Raw genomic sequence first — 19,276 nt, forward strand, 5'->3', positions numbered from 1 at the left:
TTATGCCTGATGTTCCTCAGCCACACAAATCATTGCATAAGCAAGGTTGCTCAAGTCCTGAACTTTCAGAGGCAGACCCAGAGGCACCCCCTCATGCTGCCTGACCTGAGGTGCCAATGAAGCAGAGTCTACATTAGCTCAAGATGTGCCCGAGCTCTGCCAAGGAACACTCTTCTGAAACTGGGGCAGATTTTGCATGAAACCTCATTTTCAAACTGAAACCATGAATAAAAAAAAAAGGTGGTTCGGTGTGGTTTTTACTCAAAACCAGGTGAAGCTTTGTGGCTTCGCCAAGTTTTGACTTGAAGACAGAGAGGGCTCACGGTGTGTGGCTGGGTCTCATTTCGCCTCTCATGTTCCATTTGGTTCTATTTCCCAGACCTGAAATCCGGGGGTCAAATGAGGGGCATACAATGAGTAAAGGCATGAAATGGGGTGCAGATGAAGACAATCTCAGCTTTCTAGGGCCATGCAGTCCTCTGGGTTTCTGTCTGCTGCCTCTTCTCCTAATACTCCTTGGAAGGATGGCTCAAACAGCAAGACTTTTAAAATGATTGTTCAGGGAAGAGAGCTATTAACACCATTCAAAAATAGCGAAGGCTATTGGGCTCTTGTTTATGCTAATAAATCCAGTAATAAATCTGTTTTTGTGACTCACAGTTATTGAAAGTTTAGAGGAAAAATTTTTTAAAGCAATGGACAGTGACATTATGCATGCATGGATTTCCACGCTTTAAGAGTCTGCTATGTATCACGTACGTGAACTTACCACATCCTTGGAGTGAATCATGATAATTCACAGACAAGGAAGCTAAGTTTTTAGCAGTTGGATAGTTTGTCCGCACACTAAGAGAGAAGGCATGCAAGTGTAATACAGGCTGACACCCCTTATCTGAGCTACTTGGAAGCAGAAGTGTTTTGGATTTCAGAATTCTTTATATTTAGAGGATTTGTATATACATAATGAAATATCTAGTACTGGCCTAAGACCTAAATCTAAGCATGAATTTCACTTATTTTTCCTTGCATACATAGGCTAGTGGGACTTTTATTGTTGTCCCAGTGTCCCCTCTATTGCTGTGACAAATGCCCCTGAGCAAAGGTGACTTTGAGGAGAGAAGGATTCACTCGGCTTACAAGTTCCAGCCGCCATTTTGAGGAGCTCAAGGCAGGACCCCCAGCAGGTGGTCACAGCACTGCCACGATCAAGAGAAAAGTGAGATGGTGGGCACCCTTGGTGCCTGTACTCGTCGGGATCTCTCGGTCCCACACAGTTCAGGACCCTCTGCTTCGGGAGTCATGGTGCCGCCCACAGTGGACTGGCCATCAAGACAGTCCCCCACAGACATGCTCAGAGGCCAACCTCAGCTGGACAGTTCCTCCATGGGGGCTCTCTTCTCAGGCGACTTTAGGTTGTGGGACCTTGACAAAAATCTAACCACCACAATGTAATATTTTCCAGATACGTATTGACTCAGTAGTGGGAGTTCTTACATAAGACAGTGCAGGGCTCAAAAATACTGGATTGTGAGCAGTTCAGATTTTCAGATTGCCGACATCCCACGTTCACTAAATAGATTACCAGTTGATCAGTGGTAGAGAAAAATGTCTCCAGGGTTTGTCCTCATTCCTTCCATTTGCCAAATTTCTGTCCCTCAGAATCTTTTCAACTTGCCAAGCATATCACAAGATACACCTAAAGCCATAGCATAACATATGGGTAGGAACTGATGAGTACCCTGTGCTCTATAGTGGGCAGCTGTATGGGGAAAGGAGGGTGGGGAGAAGGGGAGAGGAGGGGTGGGAGGAGGAAGCGGGGAGAGGAGGGGAGAGATCATTTCTGTTTTTGAAAGGCATGTGGGTGGAGATGGTAGAGAATGTCACATCTTTGTGAGGCAGCGGCATTTGGGGCTCTGAAGAGGAAGGACCAGCCCTGGAGTCCAGGGAAGAGAAGGACAACCTTGGAAGAGATGTGGGTTGGTGGAAGCAGAGAGGGGCATGGGAGGTGCTGGAGTTTATAGGGAAGAAACACAGAAAGTAGTTTTTGTAAGATAGTTTTAGTCCAAACCACGGGATTTATTGAGTGTACCTAATGCATAAATACTCATGTTTTCTATTAATATTTATTTTAGCTTTCAAATTGAAGTAAAATATTGGAAAATGTACAGGATCCATGTGGTGCTGAATCCCTCACTCTTCTCAAAGATCAATCCTTTATTGTTCCCGAGAGTGGATGTTTGATTGACATGAAGAGAACTGGTAGAAGTGTTATTATCTTTAAAGAATCTCCAGTTGGCGGACACATACCTCTTTGAAGAGCTACCGATTTTGTGTGTGCACTGGAGAAGGCCGTACTAGAGCACATCTCTAGAGGATAATCTTCGTGCTTGAGATGAGGATTTAAGTTCTGAGCCAGCTGTCAATTTTGTGAAATGTCAATTTGGTCAAATCATTGACACCATCCTTCCAGTCAAAGGTTTAATTCAACAGTTCATCGTCCCTGAGTTATTGCCTGCTACTTCATGAGGGAGAAGGGCTGAGATTCAATCCCTAAATAGACTTTGAGGCATCATTACAACACAGGCACTCGAGAGTGGGGCCGTTAGGCATTTGCTGTGGGTTTGGGTCTATGTAGCTGCGCTGTTTGCATGCATGTAACTGCATTAGACGCTGCACATTTGAAGATGTGGGAGAAACACACTGGCACCACAGGACCACAGACCTGTAACCGGAGAGTCTGGACTCAGTGCCTGTCTTTGACCAATATCCTCCTGTGACCCAATGTCATGTAAGAGGTACTGTCAGTCCCTCATGTCCTCCATAGTTTTGCTGTGGATCCACGAGGCAACACAGGAAACATTCAGTGTCTCCATGGGTCTAGGCATGGCCTTACATCCAATGTGGACTCAGAAAATGTTCTTCTGCAGGGATTTGTGGTGTACAGGGGCACGCCTCTGCTGGTTTTCTACAGAATTCAAAAGTAAGTGGTCCATGTGGGGCAGGTGAATGGGAATGCTGCTTAGTAAATGCAAAGGAAATAGACCTCTCTTTCCTGTTGGTTGCCCTGAAATATACAACAGAAAGCTAAGTGTGAGCTGCTGCCAGGAGGAGAAAGAATACTGTCAAACTTAAGGGATCTTTTTTGTAACCTGAGTGACAAGATGCCTGGACAAGCATTAGCATTTTGGAGGAAGATTGACTGATTTTTATTTTATGTGTATGTGTTTTGTATGCTTGTATGTCTGTGTATCAATCACATTTGTACAGTGCCCACTGAGATCAGAAAAAGGTGTCAGATGCTTTGGAACTAGAGTAAGAGACAATTGGAAGCCACCATGTGGGTACCAGGAATGGAACCCGGGTCCTCTGGAAGAGCAGCCAGTGCTCCTAACCCAGGAGCCATCTCTCCAGCCCATGAGCATTATTTTGTTGTGTTTATTTTGTTTGTTTGTTTGTTTGTTTGTTTGTTTGTTTCTGGTTACCTGTCTACCACAGTTTCCCATCTGTCACAGTTGTGTTTCCTGGTTGGAAAGCATTGCCTTTCCCCCTAACCTTTGCTGCTCACTTGTGAGCCAGATCCAGGCAACAAAATCCCAGCATTTATGACCAGCCATAGAAGTGGCTTCAAGGATAGACAGGAGATTCTGCCAGCTCTGATAAGCTGTGAGCTGTGCTATTATTTAAATCTCCGTCTACTTGAAAGCTCATTTTTCTTGTACAGAGACATGCTCTCCTGAGCCACCTGGATGCAAAAAGAAAAGCAGTTTTCAGTGACCTCAGACTCTCCCTTGCCAGAATTCTCAGACAGGACAGGACTTTCGTCTGTGCTGGGCCAGGCAGGCTCCCATGTCTTCTAGGAGATGGATTACCATTCTTTGTATTGAGGAGAGTCAGGATTTCGTCCTGCTGGACCAAGCTTGAAATTCTGAAATCTCCAGCCATACATGGATACCTGGAGCTACTGAGGATCAGAGAAGTTGCGTATCTTCTGGGATGTCTCCTGTGACCCCCATAGCCCCAGAGATGACAGGAGCTTCCAGAACCTCTGCTTGGAGACACACTCCAAGCTTTGTTTATACACTGGAAAACCGTCTTAAGTCCTTCCTGTAAGTAGTCATTATCTTAATGGTCAATGCTTTCTGTTTGTTTGCATAGGGTGATCACTCTGAGGCCAGTGCCAAGCATTCTGTACGATTACAATTGCAAACAGCCTTTGCTAAGAAAAGTCTGCATTGTGTTCAGCCAAGTGCTTTATCAGGGAATGGCGCAGGGATGCTTGTGGTATGGAGGTGATGGTTTATTTCAGGCAGAATAATAAATAGGTGCTAATATCAAACCACCAGACCAATAGCCAGGCTGCCTGGAGGCAGACATATTGCTCATTTTATGATTGTATGTTATATACCTGCTCCTTAATATTTTGATCACCTTCCCTCAAGATATACAGGTCACTTGATAACAGGGACATATTCTGAGATATGTGTAATTGCACTCTTGGGTGAGTGTCACTGGGTGTAGTTACACAAGCCAAGGCAGATTTGGCGTTGCCGGGTGATATACAACCTCAAGAGACTACCATCGCACACTTGTGGTCCACTGTTGACTACAACACCGTTGGGTACCATGTAAGCCTCCATCATCTGGTAAGCTTATTTGACATCGACATCTGTCCTGAAGTTCATCTGATCATAGTCTGATGATTTGCTGTAGTGACATAAGGAGATGGGTTTTGGAAGGGGGAGTAAATGGCTTGTGTGCAATCCTTCCGGCTCTTGCTCTCCAAACAACATAATAGACACAGTTCAAAGGGCAGGATGGAGAGCAGAGTGCTGGTGATGCCTGTTAGAGCCCTGGGGACTCGGACCATGCTTCCTCGTCCTGAGCACAGTTCAGCCTCTGTCAGTACCTAGCCTAGGAGTCTCCTCGTGCTTAGATGAGATTACAGCACGCACTCGGCAAACCGTTAGACACATTGAGTCAGTTCACACAAAGCATTCTCGTGGACTCTGGTGTGAGTGAGGGCTGTCGAAGGCCCTGCCAGCATCACATTCATCTTGCTATTAAGGAGGGCCTTTGGGCCTCTCTGGGTCTCACTCTTTCTCTATGGACTGAAGGCTAAGTACAGATACTACTTATCCAGTTTGTAAACAAGGAGTAATGTAGCCTCTGAGGGAAAGCCACACAAAGGAAAAGACTGAAGTGTGTCTGTCCGTGCAAGAGACTGTGGGAAGGCCGGGCTAGCATGGCTGCTCAACACAGTATTGTCCTGAGCACACAGACAGGGAATGGGGACTATGCCCATGAAGGGGCCTTGTAGTTGGTCTGTGCTATAACCACCACATTGGGACAGCACTCGGGTTTCCAAAGCCATTTCAAATCTGTACATGGTCTTTCAATGTCCCTCTTTATTTCTTCTTGTCTCAGAGACAGGGTCACTGTTAAAGTGATGCCATGGGTAATCTGCACTGTCTACTTGATGGTATTTAATCATGGAAACACATCTCAAGATGCATCTGTGAGAGTGTTTTGAGAAAGGTTTAGCTGGGCGAAGAGAAGCCCAGCCTTGCAGGTAGCACCAGCCCATGGGATCAAAGAAAACAGAGAAGCGAGCTGTACCCAGCATTCATCACTCTCTGCTACTGGACTGTGGACACAATGCAACTGACCACCCCAGGCTCCGGGCGCCATGAATTCCCATCTTGATGGGCTGCACCTTCAAACTGCCTGATAACTCTCCCTTAACTTGTTAGGTCAGTCATTTTGTCACACCAACAGCAAAGGTAACTGGCACAGCCACCTAAGAGAGAGTCTGGAAGGAGAGACTCAGTTGAGCAGACGTCCTTTCGGCCGAGTTTCTCTTTAAAAGCCACCTCCCCTGTCCTGAGAGAAACAGTTTCTCTGTGGCTGATGGAAAGTTCAGTCCCCCTCTCAAGAGGATTTCCTTTCCAGAAACTCTGAACAAGAGCAGAGTATCAGCCCATGCGATTTTGTGTCAACCGGTAGCCTTTTCTAAAGGTTCGAACAGAACAATTTGTTTTTCATGGTTTATAGGTAGCAGATAAAACTTACATGGAAAAATGGGCAGGCAGAGATGGAAAATGAGACGCAGAACCTGGAATCGTCAGCTTAAAAAGCAATTTGTTTCATTTCAGCTGAGCCCAGGAATAGCTTGAGGTTAGCAAGTAAATATTTCTACTGGAAAGATCGGCTACAATTAGGTCACCAACTCAGAAAAGACGTAGGCGGAAACTTAAGCACCAACTCTATCATTATGAAGGTACCTCATCAGCAGAACTGTCAGTTGTGGATATGTTGACTTAAAATGATGACGAAGCTGAAATATCAAAGGACAGCATGGGGAGGTTTTGGAAGGGCCCTTTTGGACCAACAGCCACCCAGTTTCCAAATATGGAGAAGTGGCTGAAATAACATCTTGGGGGACTTGGTTTGAACTTCTTGCCTTCTACACAGTCTAAAAGGAGAAAATATTTGCTTTCTCTGGAGCCCTGTGGACTGCCGAAGGCTACATAGGCTATGGTTTAATCTGGCGGCGGCAAGAATGTTATTATTTTGGATACTGAGGAATGCTAATTTGATTTTGTTATCATACTGAGAAATAAATGGACTCAAGAACCTGTAACAATACTGTGCAAGCTTACCTAAAACAATAGGCACCATACAAATAAGGCCCTGGGAGGTAGGGAGCCAGCTCTAATTGATAAAGTCCTTGCTGTACAAGTTTGAGAATCTAAGTTCAATTCCTTGTACCCATGTGAAAAGCCAGGTGTGATGCTGTACACTCAAGATCCTAATTCTGGGCAGGGAGAGACAAGACGAGAGGACAGCAAGCCCCAGGTCCCTCTGAGAAATCTAGTCACAAACAAACAAACAAACAAACAAACAGATGCATGGCTCTCAAGGGATGATACTGGAGGTTGGCCTCTGGCCTCCATGAATACACACACACACACACACACACACAGAGAGAGAGACAGAGACAGAGAGACAGAGAGAGAGAGAGAGAGAGAGAGAGAGAGAGAGAGAGAGAGAGAGAGAGAGAGAGATATTATGGACAACCAGTGCTGTACAGAAGATGAACTCAGTCATCCACGAACAGGTTTCTTTTTCTTGGACGTTTGTCAGAAGAGTCTGAAAATGACTGTTAAGTTGATGTGTATTTTTCATGTTACATGAAGGTTTACTGATGATTAGATTGTGCTAAGATTTAGGTCTACCTAAGTCACGGAATTCAGGTGAATATTGCTTTGCCTTGCTGGTCATTGATTCTCACAGGACAGTTTACTTGACAACTCATTCTTTCCCATTTGAATTAATTATTCCCACAGCCAAACTGCCCATCTATGGGCTTTTCTTCTCTTTTCCAAATCTCCTTTCAACACATTAGATTGGCCTCGGTTATACAATGAGTCAATTCCTTTAGCAATTTAAAGTTTCGGAGACCTGTGCTTTTGGTATCCAGAGCCTCACTGCCATGAGCATAGTTAGGTGACCTCCATGAAGTCCCTTCTTCAAAAGGGGCTAATGCCGGGACAAAAACCCCAAAGGGTGGCTATTACCACAGCTGCCTAACTACCATGCCACTGTGAAGTGCGGTGGAGCTCCCAGGGCGGGTGGTTTGGGCCATGCCATGTAGTGGAAGGTAGCCACAGGAGGAAGGGCATCATTCCACCCTCCAGTCCTGCTTGGGTTTCCTTTGTCATATGGCCACATGCACGAATGAATGTGTCCTCCGGTGGTATAACTCCAAATTGCTACATCTTTTCCTTTTTAGTAATAATTGCATTGATCAATTTCTTATTCCTTGGCAGTTTAATACATGGACAGGATGGAGTTTAGTCCTTCTCACCCCCCTGACGCTTTGCCCTCTTTTCCCCCTGAAGCCTATCCTAACGAATTCCCCTACTTCCACGACTCTACTGTGTGGGATGCACTGAGTTGAAATCTGCTTGTCTAATGAGTGTGGTGTGAGGTTATTGTCTGCAGCAGGACCACTTACCAGTGTTCACAGCACTGAAGAAAGTGATGCTCCTTTCCCCAGCCACCCTTAGCTGTCTGTAATCCACACACACCCTTCGCCCTCCCTGTCCCATCTTATGCAAGCAGAACAGCTGCCTCGTTCATGAGCCTCAGTCTCTTCTGCTGCATACTAGGCATGCATTTCTAAGATGGACCTTTAAGCCCAACCTCCTTATTTTGCTATCATTTCTGCCACATGCTCAAGAGGCTTCCTGTTGAAGAAGGATAGCTCTTACTGGGGTCCCAGGGTTAGTCAGGATTCAATTATGAAGTCATGAAGGGTGTGTGAGTGTGTGTGTGTGTGTGTGTGTGTGTGTGTGTGTGTGTGTGTACATGTGTGTCATTTGGAGTGAATGATCAGGCCTTTATGGACCCTTAGAATTGCACAGTTAGCCATCAGTTTACATTGCCTTGGTGCCAACTCTGGTGTTTGCAGAAGGAAAATGGTTGGAGACAAATAAAGCTTTCAGAGTTAAGGAGCAAAAGGGAGACAATGAAAATGGAGCCTTGAAGGAACAGCAGAGCCAGAAAGAAAATAATTTAAGATCAGAGCAATACATACTGGCAGAGAGAATTCAGGAAAGAAGAGGAGAGGAGAGAGGAGAGGAGAGGATGGAGAGAAGGCATGCAGAGCTCATGTTTCCTTGGAGAGGAAGTAGGAAAGAGGGGCCTCTGGGAACCAGAGCCTGTGGAATATTGATTGAGAGAAGACTGAGGCACTGATGGAGCAAATAGGTGCTCTCCCTGGTCCTTGACACTCTACTCAAGGAAGGGTCTTTCCAGTGGATGCTCTTCTTGGAGATGGGTTAAGATACAGCCCAGGGCCAGGTTTGGAGACATCACCAGAAATGAGGCACAGCGGGGGAGCCATGCATGGAACAGTGGTGTCTCAAGTGCACATGTCCAACTGGAAACACAATTCCATCCAAGCTGTGTTGTGATTCCATCAATACCTAGGAAACTAGTCAGATGAGTGAGTGGCTGCATTTGCACAAAAAAACCAGCTTGCAGCTCCCACTCTGAGTGAATAGTTCAAGAAGGTAAAGATGTCTGCAGAAAGATGGACAGCAGTTAGTGGGAACACCCTATAGAGAGGTCCCTTGTTCTTCCACAGTCCAGCCACAGCGGCTCATGACACATTCGTGGAGCAGGAAGCTACAGGCTGGGTATAGCTGGGGAAACATTTGTTCTCTAGTCAAGGCCAGGTTTCAGGACCATCATGGCTGAACAGAGATGACCACAGGTGCCCATACATGGAGACCAAAAGTGACCACACAAGGATGGAGAGTACAGCCTATAGGAGTGAGGATGGGAGATGGGGATGAAGTCAAAAGTGTGAGTAGAGGAACATTCCAGAATGTGGTATCTTGGGGACAGTACCACATCTGTTCTGAAAGCTCTTAGCCTATGCTGCGCCCTGAAACACTCCAAGGTCAGCCATGCTCAATCCTGTCCTGACCTGGCATTACATGTTGGAATGGGGGGTTTCTCAGTGTCCTTACAGGGCCCCCACAGTCATTCTCAGCCCGTTGGTTTTCCATACTCACACTCCCGTGTTAGAGGATTACAGCCATTTTACCCTAACCAGCATTTCCTCCTCCTACATGGAGCATCAAGTGTGATGTGTGGTATTCTAGAAGTGCCTGGTGGTCTCTGTTAGAGTACTCTATCACCTGACTCCTTGGATCCATCACTTAGCTTCTTAAAATCTGGTTCTACCTTCCAGGAAGCATTGTGTTAACTTCTGCTCTCCCCTCCAACTCTGGTCATATATCAAGGTTGGCACAGCCTCCTCATGAAAGGTCAAGATTTGGCACCAAGCACCATCGTGTAGACTGTGTAATAGGCTCAGAAACTGAGAATAGCAACTACCAGTGCCAGAAGACAGGGACACAGGAGCCTATGGGTCACACAGCAAAGGAGTTGGGGGCCTTGTCATTCCCCCCTCATATTCAGGTCTTACCAGGGCTCTTGACTCCTTTTAGAACCAAGTCTTTAAGGATGCCACGAGTTAGGAGGCAGTCACAGTGACCCAGGGTCTGTGCTAAAGCAATGGCCAGTGTCTTTTCTGAAGAGGAGACCCACAGAGGTTCATGTGGGAAGGTACATCTTAAAGACAGAGGCATGGCCTGGAACCACACAGGCAGCTATAATCCAAGCAAGGAGTGTCTGGATCCCCAGATCCTGGAAGGAGCAAGGGGAATTGTTCTCTACTTGAGAAGAGCAGCTGCCAGTGATCCCTTGACCTGGAACGTTTGCACCCAAGAACTGGGAGAGAACAAATTTCTGTTATTTTCAGACCCCCTGTTTTTGTGATCTGTAACAGCAGTCCTTGGAGGCCCTGGCCACCCAGTTTTTTCTTGCCTAGTCAGGAAGCTCCACCCAGAGGTCCACACTGTCCCTGGAGCCAATCCCAATGCTACTAGTGTGATTTAAAGGCTCAGGAAACCTCAGCCATAAGGCTCCATGCCCAGGTAAGTGTATTTCTTGGGCCCGCCCTCGTCGTCATGACTTTCTGACTCCCATCTGTGTTCCTTTGAACTTCAATCAATGGCTGAACCCAGAATGTTGTTTTGACTGTTGGTGTCTAAACTCCCCACCATGTGGTTTTTGGGTCAGACAATCGGGCTTACTTCTGTGAATCATCACCCAAAGATTCAATTAGCTCTGGCTTCCTCTACCTTGTGGCCAGGCCTTTGGGGACTGAGGGAGAACAGGAGCATTTAGGCAATTGCTGAGGAAAGCCAGGCATGCCAGGGCTGCAAGGCGCTGACACAGGCCGGGAGCAGGCAGATTAGGGTGTCCGGACATCGGGGAAGAATGAAGTCACCGGGACTTAGGGCCTGGAGCAGGGACAGCTGCTGACTCCTGACACAGTAATTTAGGGAGAGAGAGAGTGAAGGGCTTTGCTCATGACTGAGGGGAGACGGAGACGGAGTCAAGGGGAGGTGAGACACATGTTAGCAGCACGGTCCTTTCATGGAGCCAGGAGATGGAATCCCAGGCGCAAGTCTGCTGGGAATAGAAATGGTTAGGAAGTTTCCTTTGAAGTCTGACATCATTAAGAAAAATTCACATAAAAACCAAAAAGGGAGAAGAGAGGGAGGGAGGAGGAGAGGCTGATTTTATCCTGACAAAGAAGATAGCAAAGAATGAACTGAGAGATGCTCACAGTTTGCAGCATAAACAGGAATTCAGTCAAATCCATCACAAAGAAAAAGTAGAGTCAAACAAACAACAAACAAGCAAACAAACTTATTATGAATTGAGCTGAGTTCTCTAAACATGAGAATTTAAGCACAGACATGTGCAAACGAGCCTTGGCTGAGGCTGAGCCCAGGCCGTCCTTGAATTCCATGGACTCCTACTGGTCCAGGTCTGCTCTGGCCAGTGCTGTGATATCATCTGCTGCTTTCAGAGTGTTCCTGCACCTGCACTTCACCTTCCTTTCCTATCTACCAAGGTCCTCCTAGCACCAAGTCTTGCTGAGGTATAGCCTGCACCAGAAGGCAGAAAGCTGTAGCTTATGATTTCTACAGAGACTTTTCCTATTTCCCCTTTCACTATAGAGCTAAGCGGTGAAGGTTCAACATCCTGTGATTAGTTTTCAGACAGACCTCTCTCACACCACCATCATACCACCCCATGCCTTTGACACTTTGTATGTGACAGTCCCTTGAGAATCCAGTTGAGTGTGCCAAGGCATGATGCATTCTCATCTAGTAGCTGACCATATGCAGTGCAACTTGGGGAAACTGGGCAAGAAGCTAGAGCATGTGATTTTCCTAGCTTGGGGACCTTTAAGTCCTCAAAGGGTATTATATTCAGATTGGATTCAGAAGAGAGGGGAGGTACAGTATGGTACATGCAGAACTCTTGTAATGACCTGTATCGTCCTGCATCCTGTTTGAGACATCCTCTTAGTTCATACTAAGGTGTGAAAGACTCATAGTTTCACTATTGCTGGTGTTAAGTGGAAACTCCAGCAACCTGGAGCAAAAGCCACGAACCCAGGTCATATCCCCGCAGCTAGTGGTGGCCAACTGGTGTCTTAATTTCTCCTTTAGAAGATGACCCCTTAGGTGACCTGGAATCTCGTGGGGTTCTAGGCACTGGAAACAGGTTAGGCAGAAGGACTGATCACAGGCCACATCTCATGGTGATAACACCCTAGAGAAGAAGGCCATGTGCCAATCAACAGGTAGGGTACAATTTTAGAGAGTAACAGGGCAATAAAATCAAGTTTACTTTCCAAAATAATAATAATAATAATAATAATAATAATAATAATAATAATAATAATGAGAAAATCAAACAAGACAAATGGGTAGAGCTAGCACATTGAGTGGCAATGTTCTTTGGCCACGTGGTGGTCACATGCTCAGACACATGTCCTCTTGGCAGTCTGGCAAGACCTGGCTGGTTCACACTCAGCCAGTTTTCAGAATGTCCAGCTGAGGTTACAGGGCAAGCCAACTTGTGGCCAGAGGGGCCTTTGTAAGTTTGGTTTCTCCAAAGTCCGGCAATAAAAAGGATGACTCTGGAGGCAGCTGGCCCTGACCTTGGCAGGAAGGAACACAGAGACTCCCTGGTGCCCAGCCTCTAGGGGAGCTGGCAGCCAGGCCCAGGGTTCCCCGAAAGGGCCATGCTTTTTTCCTGCATGGAAGAGTGTCTGGGGCCTGAGGGAAGGGTAGGGTTGGTGGGAGAGGTGCTAGTTGCTTCCACACCTTTCTCAGATACTCCACCCTGTGTGGGCTTCTCAGGGGCTTCTTTGGGGAGGAGGTGTGGTAATTCTAGGCACTGAAAAGCCTTCAGGGGTCCCAGGCACATGCAAGCTTTGTGTCTTAGTGGTTGTCACTCAAACATGGGGAGGATTAAATCCATGCAAAGAGCCTTAGTGAGAAGGGGGGGCGCTATAAAACACAGGCCATATTAAAGATGGATAGCAAAAATCATGGTTTAAAAATAACAATGTTGGAATGACCAGGGAGTCTAAAGGCAAACAAAACCACCCTGAGGGTGGGTTACCCGCCTCTCAGTGACTTCCCACTGAAGTTGCCTTCTCAGAGTTACCTGAGTCAGGACAGGAGCCCAGGGGAGATGACCTTGTGTGCTGGTCTTCAGGTATGCCTGTGTGTGCGTGGCATACACACACACACACACACACACACACACACTCAACTGAAGTAAAGGCCTAGGATAAACTCCATGTTCTGATTTCTTCCTGGGACTCTGCCCTCCTGAATATTCCTAAACATGACTTTTCTCCTGTCCTTTGGAGCCAGGCAAGTGGCTTTGGGGAAAGTCATGATCTCTGGAGTGGCTGCCACAGACTCCTCTCCAAGGGTCTGCCAGCACACAAACAAGGCGTCTGCCTCTGAAGGGAGGAAAAATCGAGGTCATGACCCCAGACAGGAAACACATTTTGACAGTTGTGGGACTGTTTCAGGGTTCCAGAACACCCAAGGAAGGGAGACACTTTCTTTCCAGTGGCAATTCAATGTTTAAGACTCAGAAAAATTATTGAAGAAATGTTACAAGTTTGTAAAAAGGATAAAGTATTTACTCAGCTTGTCAACTCCTTGACTGAAAAGATTGCTTTGTTCCTACTGATGAAGACTTTGATGATGCTGATGATGATGATGCTGATGATGATGATGATGATGATGATGATGATGATGATTTTGTACTGGGAACTGAACCCAGCACCTTGTGTGTGCTAGGCAAGTGTTCTATCACTACACTCCATCCACATCCTAGGGTTTTGTAGTTGAAACTCCTGTGTAGATACAGCCAGCCCTGGGCCTGGTTACTTGCTGGCTGCAAGTCACCTGAGGAAACAGGAATGACTGCCAGCCTAAATGCCGACTGGCCACTCTACCTTTATTCACCCGGAGCCTTCAGCCAAATTCTGGGACAGTGACTGGTTTCTTGCCTGGGCTTGTGACACTTCCTCCAGACTAGCACATGGACAGGGTGCAGGAAGTGCAGGAGGACATGAGTCAGGGCTGGGCTGGTACCAGGTAGCCTTGGGACTGGAAAGGGAGCTTGACCACTTGAAGCCCACAGCAGGCTCTGGGAGAATCGTGCAGGGCTAGGTGAGGAAAGGGGCTGTTTCTGACTCCGGAGCCTGGCTGTGGACCACAATGTCCCAGGGATCCACACACACTACACTCCACCCTTCCCGGCAGACGTTCAGCTCTTCCAGTTGTGACCACAAAGGGTGGAACCGAATGACCTGGGAACCAACTTCTTATTGGTTTTGGTAAATTCAAATGATAGACTGAGTAACACATTAGCATCATCATATGAAGTTATATTACAGAGCTGGAAATGTAACTCTGCGGGAGAATGCTTGCCTGGTGTGAATGAGGTCCTGGGTTCAATTCTTAACACCACTCAGACACAGACAGACAGACAGACAGATGACACAAACACACTCACCAATAGTAATCACAGCTGTCTTTGAGGGGGTGACCCTGTCCTGCTGAAAGATTGGAACTAGGTTCTTTCTTGGGTATAATTTAAAATTTAAATGCTGTAATTTTCTTGTACTCTGTTATCATGGTGTTTCTAGGACAGGGCATTGGGAGCTAATGGTTTTTTCCTCCACTTTGTCCCTATGCACTCCCGGTCTCCTGTACATGCCAGGGTGTAGGGATGCACATTCTCGTGCCTATCACTCTATCCACCTGAGACACCCTTACTCACATGCAGGCAGCAGTCTTTTTCAGAAGTGTGGAGAGAAACATGACTGTTGGATGCTCCTGTTGCCGGTCCACAGGCATGTAAAATCTTGCAGAGCCAGGCCAGGAGGAGTGGCCCTGTGGCCATGGCCTCCCCTTGTCACTGGGCTGGAACTGTTCCTGGCAGCGCCATCTTTTGGCTCCCCCAAGAGTCAGACCCCACTGAAGCAGGTCTGAGCTCTGATCCAGTCCCTCGACCCAGCAATGGGGCTCAGACAGGACTCTGAGGAGGGGAAGGGACTCCAGTTGAGGTGACAGACAGAGGAGCCTGTGTAGGGATGCAGAAGAGGCAATGGGAAAAATAAAGGCTGTGGCTGGGGGCCTGGGCAGTGTCTCGGTCCTCTCCTGGGTCTGAGACCACAGACATCCCCCTTTTGCAGTACCTGCCATGTCACATGTCCGACCCTTGGTGACTCTTTTTCAAGCACCGTGGACGTGTTTATGAAGTAGACCATGAGCTTCTGGGGGCAGAATCTTTGGCCTAGAAGCAGAGTTCCTGGAATAGTGTTGACACTTCTCAAATAACAGCTTGGGGAAAAAAAAAAAAAGAATCCTAAGCTCTTCTCTTTCCCTGCCCTGCTCGGATGGACTCTGCCCCATCCCAGAGCATTCATTGACACAGTTTGTGAAAAGAAGTCAGCCTCCCAAAAACCTCAGTCCAGAAAGTGTTACTGAAAAGGAAGCAGGAATCTGGTGTTTCTGGCTTGGCTCCCCCTCCCCAAGTTTATCATTTTTTTTTTACACAGTGAAGTCAAGAGGTTAAAAATAAGACACAGGGCTTGGGGTTAGCTTGGTCAGTAAAATGCTCCCTGCAGAAATATGAGGATTTAAGTTCAATTCCTGGAACCCATGTAGAATAGCTTGGGTTACAAACAAACACTTTACAGTCTCAGGCCTGGCGTGGGGACCAGTGAGTAGAGATAGAAGGATCCTTGGGTTTTGCAGGCCAGACTAATTGGGGGCCCCCAGACTAATGAGAGATCTGGCTGAAAAGACAAGGTAGGCAGAAGCCAAGGAATCACCTCTGGCCTTCACACTCCCACCCACATACATGCACACCCATAGAAACACACACACATGCATGCATATGCAAGTGAATATAAAAATCGGAAAGACATGTGTACATGCAAGTACACAAATAACCTGCTCAATTATAAACACACACACACACACACACACACACACACACACACACACACACACACTTGTTTAGGTCTTAAGCAACAGGATATAGATACCATCATAATACTTTTGCAAAATTCAGAAATATTGCTACATTTTCCACGAGATTAACTTTTGAGATGAAAGAGTCCTTCTGAACTTAATATTTCTTAAAAAAAAAAAAAATCCCTTAGCCAAAGTGAAGACGTTTTCTGGGGAGAATAAAATGACTAAGCTGTCGTTTTTCACAATGAGAAACATACTCTCATAGCTCTCCCACCACTTTCTATCCTTACAGGATGGGTTTCAGTTACATCACTCACAACCTGTTAAAAACGTGAACAAAATATTGCAAGGAAGAGCCAAACAGCCGCTGCCGCCGCCGAGATTACTGCATGGGTGTTGGCCGCAAGATCTTCCCCCTCAACCTGAGAGCCCATATTTCAATTCAAACTGGAAGCTGGTACTTCACAATCTAAAACACATATTCTTCTTGCTCCTGTGAGATAGGGCAGAGTGATGGGTCTCTTCCTGCAGTGTATCTGGGCTTGAGTTCTTAGAGACAGCTAACATCAAAGGAAACAGAAGAAATGGTGTGGGGACCACAGATAACTGGGGGGGGGGGTTGTTAAAATTAGAAGTGAGGTAGCCTGGGCTCTGGCAAGGACCTTGCTGATCATCTACTCACATGGACTCTTATTTACGGCCAGGCTTCCAAAGAGAAAGGCTTACTCTACAGGCTTGACTGTCTTCCAGAACTGCGTCGTAGCTCTGTAGTTGGAGGTTCTGTCCTAACTACCTTAAATTCTTCATGCCGGTTACTTCTTGCTGTGGAGCCCCGTGTAAAGTTGACAGGCCTGGCTTGTGCTCTCAGATGGTTTTCATAATGGAGAACATCCCTCACACTCCTCTCCCACGCTCCATGTGATACTTTGCAGAGCCTTCTTTGAATTTGGGATGCATCTGCACACTGGGGTGGGCTAAGGGAGTGGTCACCTGGGATGCTGTGGTGTGTCTTACCTTTTCCCTTCTCTTTCTCCCTCTGTACACGGTTCCCTGGCATCTACCCCTCAGGATTTACGCTATGGGGGTAACGATCACATCCTGGGTGGGCCCATCAGGAAAGGGTTGAATTTTTCCTACTAATATCTTGGCTGCCCTGATTTCCTCTTCAGAAGGCATTTAAGGACACAAGAAAGTTTGAGAAAAGGGATGGACAGAAGGAAAGGGCTTAGGAAGAGTTTGACTCAAGCGGGAACCACAGAGATCAGCCCTGTTTCCCTGAGAAGGCCCTTGTGGCTTCCTCAGAAACCCCACATGTCCAGAGACCACCATGGGACATTCAGAGATAACAGAGGCAGTTCCTGTTGGTCCTGCATCCCTCCTTTCCTCTGCTACCCTCATCTTCCTCTTCTTGGAAGATCTTTCGTAGGCTTTAGAGTCGAGTCCCTAAGGCTCTGTGTCACTAAGGGGAGAGAGAGTAAACCAGATTCCAGGCAGGTGTCTCCCTGGTAAATGGGTGAGTAACAGTGGCTGTCCGCGTAGGGACTCGGGAACCCAGGCTGAGGCTGAACAGGGCACAGACAGCTGGGCACAGTGGGCCTTTATCTGTTGCCAGTTGGACCCAGAAATGGGGCTCAGAGGCTGGAGCACTCTGCCTGTTCCTGGCAGATGTTTCCTAAGCAACTTTGGTGGCTGTGGCTCCAGGCCCAGCCCAGAATAACACATTGTTAGCATATGTTAACAGTCTGCCTTCTCCGCAAAGATCACATAATGCCTTCCATTTAGTGTATGTCTTGCAACTGTTCCTATCTAGTTTATGGGCAACAAAACCAAGACCCACTGAGGTCGGGGAGCGCCTGCATCTGAGTGGGAATGAGTTAGGGGTTGTCCCAGGAGACCCCTGCTTCCTGACTGGAGAGCTGTTGTTATTCACCACTTGCCCTCAATGAGAGCTCCATCCACGATGGTCTCTCTCTAGCTGGCAGATCTCAAGGTCTGGTAGGAGTTAAAAAGAACACATGTGTTCTGAACGCTTTGAGAGTGGCACACACACACACACACACACACACACACACACACACACACACACACACTGCAGTGTTCAGCATGCGGTGACAGATGAAAGAGAGGACGCTGTTTCAGTACTGGGTTTTGTGACCACACATGGTTTCCTTCACCCCTGAGGAAATGTGAAATTGAGAAAGAGGGCAAAGGCTGCCTGTCTGCCTTCCCTCCCACTGTGAGAGCTTGCGATCCCATGTAAAAGTGTGGCTCTTTCTGTCCCCTGAACTTTCTTATTAACTGGTGGCCGACACCATTCCACAGAAAGAGGAACTGTGGTGCAGAGGCTAAGTGGAAATTTCCAGATGGTTTCAGTGGCTCTCAACAAGGAGAGCTCCATCTTGCTGAGGGCAGAGGAGGAGCATGCAAGCCAGTTGCGGCTTGAGGCTGCCTTGACAGAGACCCTCAGGCAGGTGACTCCTCAGCTGTCATTCAAACGAGAGCAAGAGATCTCTGGGCGAAGACTACCAACAGAAGAGCTTGCACACAGAAAGCAAGGTCCTTAGGACATTAACTCCAGAGCAAAAGAGGCTCACACTGAAGAGTATACAACACAGCCAGGAAATTAAAGATCTAAGTGAATGGAAAGACAGAGCATGCCACTGAGTGACAGCACTCCATGCTATTGAGATGACAATGTGAACAGTCCATAGACTGAATGTGGTTCCTACTGAAACCACAATGGAGTCTCTCTCTCTCTCTCTCGTGTGTGTGTGTGTGTGTGTGTGTGTGTGTGTGTGTGTGTGTGTGTGTGTAGGTGCACATGCATATGTGTGTGGAGGGGGTTGTGCCACCTTCCCCCCCCTTAGACAGGATCTCTCACTGGCTGGGAACTTGCTCAGCAGGCAAGCCTGGCTGGCCAGGAAGCCCTAGGGATCCACCTGGATCCTCCCCAGGGTTGGGATTCCAACTGTGTGCCACCGAGGGACAAGAAACCAGACTGGTCCTGGACAAGCAGACAGATAAGGAGAGGGGCCATACATAGATAATAAAAACCTTGGGCTTCTTCCTTATTCCCTGATCTGAGAGAAAGGCCTGGCAGGATTTTTCTCCTGCAGCAGGACCCCATTTTGGCTGGCTAGTCCGGGCTGGTCAGATATTCTCTATGCTGATCCTGAACATGTTTACTCGAGGCTGTCGGCCTATCTACTCCATTTCTTTGTCTAAAATTAGGGAGGGGGGCTGCCCTACACCATCATAAGCACAGTTACCCAAGGCCATGGGCCCACCAGCTCCCTTTTCTGTTTTTAAACTGACAGATCCAAGAT

This window comes from Onychomys torridus, chromosome 12, assembly GCF_903995425.1.
Source record: "Onychomys torridus chromosome 12, mOncTor1.1, whole genome shotgun sequence".
Classification (NCBI taxonomy): Eukaryota; Metazoa; Chordata; class Mammalia; order Rodentia; family Cricetidae; genus Onychomys; species Onychomys torridus.